Raw genomic sequence first — 3585 nt, 5'->3', positions numbered from 1 at the left:
TCTCTGGCTAGGGTAACGTGGATATAAGTCCAAAATGATTCAAGTAAAAAGCCTGCTTCTTCTCGGATTGTAAAAGAAATCTGCTTCTACGTCATACATTGAGCAGTAGGAAATGACTGTCCTAAGCAATATGCCGGACCCCACTATTCTGTTTTTGTCCGAGTCATTGAGCGTTTTACCCCCGACCAGGGATTGAACCTTAGATCAAAAACCATGAAAGGGAAATACGTGCGAATAATATTACTTTCTGAACAATTATTGCAACTCTTATGCAATAAATCAAGCATTTGTATACATTCCATTGTTATTAATGTAGAAACCTGGGCAACTCAAACCAAGCCCTCCCTATATTTACAGTAAATAATTAATCCGTCTATGATTTTATAAAAGTTTTGGCAACACAAAGTTTCTGCATCTCCCTGTCGTCGTATTGAGTTGCATTCTTTTGAAATTACCTGAGTTTTTTTTCTATGACGTTTCTTACAATGAAAAGGTGTCATCTTCCTGATGTTATCAACAACAATCGTCATTAATGGATATAGATAAACTAAATGTTGATAGTCTTATAGCACGTTTGTTGGAGGTTCGTGGCGCTAAATCACCCAAAATAGTCAACATGTCTGAAAACGAGATTAGAGGATTATGCTTCAAGTCCAAGGAAATCTTCATGAAGCAGCCAATGCTCTTAGAACTGGCAGCGCCGTTGAAGATATGTGGCGATATTCACGGACAGTACACGGACTTGTTAAGGTTGTTCGAATATGGCGGTTTCCCACCCGATGCTAACTACTTGTTCCTGGGCGATTATGTGGACCGTGGCAAGCAGTCGTTAGAGACCATCTGTTTACTATTAGCATACAAGATAAAGTACCCGGAGAATTTCTTCTTATTGCGAGGAAACCATGAGTGTGCCAGCATCAACAAAATATACGGCTTCTACGACGAGTGCAAACGAAGATTCAATGTTCGACTATGGAAAACTTTTACAGATTGTTTTAACTGTCTTCCTATTGCAGCCATTATTGACGATAAGATATTCTGCTGTCACGGAGGATTGAGTCCTGATCTTCAGAAAATGGATCAAATTAGGAATATCCAAAGACCAACGGATGTGCCTGATCAAGGTCTCTTGTGTGATATCCTCTGGTCTGATCCTGACAGAGATATAGTAGGGTGGGGAGAGAATGACCGTGGTGTGTCCTTCACCTTTGGTGCTGATGTAGTTCACAAATTCCTGCACAAACATGATTTTGATTTAATATGTCGCGCACATCAAGTAGTGGAAGATGGCTACGAGTTTTTTGCCAATCGTCAACTAGTGACGTTATTTTCAGCACCCAATTATTGTGGAGAATTTGATAACGCTGGAGCTATGATGACTGTTGATATGACGTTGATGTGTTCGTTTCAAATTTTAAGGCCTCCGGAAAAGAGAAAGTCAGCGTTTGGAGCCAGGGGTGGTCGCCGAACATCTCCCCCTCCAGGAGGATATGGTTTGAAAAAGTGATTAATATAATGTAAAAAGAACACATGGTTATATGTTATTTAATGTTTTAGAATGTTCACACTCTATTTGGTCAAGTTAGGCTTAATTGAAGCATAAAACTGATTGTAAAAAAATAAGTGGAGCGTTCTTAGTTATTTATGGATATTTGTTCTTTCCTATATTTTAATCTGTCATGCGCTTTAATAGGTGTTAGGTTCATTTCCTGACACCATGCTTGAGTATTCTGCAAGAATCATACGCAAAATTTTAGTTTGACTCAACGAAAGAAAAGTCACAAGTTCTTTGTAAAATAAGAATGGTAGACTGTACAATTGCACATATCATACATCAAACATATAACACAAAATCGTTGTTGCAAGTCATTTTTTTTTTTAACTAATCAAAACTTGCAAAAATGAGTCAAGTCTTGGTATATATATAATAAATAGGCCAAACTGATCTTAATCCCTGCAGAAAAAGTAATCTCAGTCACAATCTGTTACCATAACCACACCGTGCCAGGACGTTTGGGATACTGGGGCTTGTGGTACAACGGCAGAACTTATGTTCTTGGGTCATTTGAAGTACTGATCGAAACTCTTCCTTAGTACACAGCGTGCAATATGTTAAAAAAAAGCAAAGTTCTTTTTCATACACATAAATATAAGATAATTTACAGAAATATTAGAGAACATGATTAATATTAATCAGTGGCGGATCTAGAAGGTAAACACTGGGGAGGGGACAGCCAGAATCCAGACTATTATAGTCATATAATGAGTTTACTACAAACTTCCAAAAATATATAAACAATAGCTTACATTTTTTGTTACTCAGATTAGCCATTGATATGAATAAATCAGATACTGTATGCTAGCAATATTATATAACACTAGCTGAAATACTCATTCTTCGCAAGGGGGTTGATTTTGGAAGTCAACGCCTGTAAGAGTATCACCATTCATCTCAGTGACCATGAAAATTATGGATTTGACACTAATACCGGTCATTTTGGATTATTTTTACATGTCACGGTATCCCCCACCCCCGGTGACACCCGAATGGGATGGCTTTGGAAGTTAATGCTATCAGAGTTTCACCATTGATCTCAGCGACGGTGGAAATTATGAATTCGACACTAATATTGATCATTTTCTACTACTTTTACATGTTCCGATAAACGTCCCCCCTGAGACCCCCTAGTTCGAAATTAAAAAAAAAAAAAGTTTCGTCTTGGTCTGGGGTTTTGACCAATTTACGCATGACCCAAATTTGGTAACACTCGTCTGGCCCCCAGGCTGCACACAAACAGACAAAATTCTTTATTTTATTTATATTAGATTAATAAGTCAGAATTGATAGAATAATAAAAAAAAGGAACTTTCAAAACGGAAATATAGTCTGAGTTTGTTTAAAAGAGAAGAGAAAAAAATTGTAAAGAAAAATGACTGACCATCAACAACTAGGAAATGATTAACGTACGCATGTAAACCTGATATAGCAGCGATTAAAGTAATTGAACATTTGTATCATGAAGAAACGTACTAGAAACGAATATTCTAAAAATTTATAAAAGTTATAAAGGAGATACATAAGAATGAAGCCATGATAAGAAATACATTAGAAAAAATATAGAAAGAATCGGCAACTGTTACTAGACCCGTCTACAGCAGAGGAAGATCGTACAGAGTATTTTGTAGAACAGTAATTGAACAATCCAGTTTATTTCCATCCCATAGTGCACTACTCACATCAATAGCACATAATGGAAACTACTGTTGAAGATTATCATAGACTCAATTTCTACTGGGTAAACCAAAGCCTAATGTGGACTGTTTGTTAAAGTATTTTTTTTTTTTAAAAAAGTAACACTGTGTTTAACGATTACCTATCTACAAGAAGAAATTAGAACTTTGCGAGAAAACGTAGTCAGTGCATAAAATTAGCGAAAGAATAGAGAACTAATTACTTCAATATGTAACCCCAAAAGACAAACTCATAGGGGGTAATCTTCACTTTGTCTCTTATATTTGATCAAGCGTGGTGTTCGCGTATCCGTCAAGACTGTATACTTCATGTCTAATTGAAAATCTGCAAAC

At 36.5% G+C, this 3585-nt stretch overlaps 1 pseudogene; it reads left to right on the top strand.

Annotated features, from left to right (window-relative positions):
* Positions 1-319: 319 nt before the first annotated feature.
* On the top strand, positions 320-1615 carry LOC145680413 (serine/threonine-protein phosphatase PP1-gamma catalytic subunit B pseudogene; annotated as a pseudogene).
* Positions 1616-3585: the final 1970 nt, after the last annotated feature.

Source organism: Thermobia domestica, chromosome 3 (assembly GCF_964235325.1).
Source record: "Thermobia domestica chromosome 3, izTheDome1.hap1.1, whole genome shotgun sequence".
NCBI lineage: Eukaryota > Metazoa > Arthropoda > Insecta > Zygentoma > Lepismatidae > Thermobia > Thermobia domestica.
The sequence above is the reverse complement of the archived record's forward strand: the minus strand, read 5'-3'. Positions and strand labels throughout refer to the sequence as shown.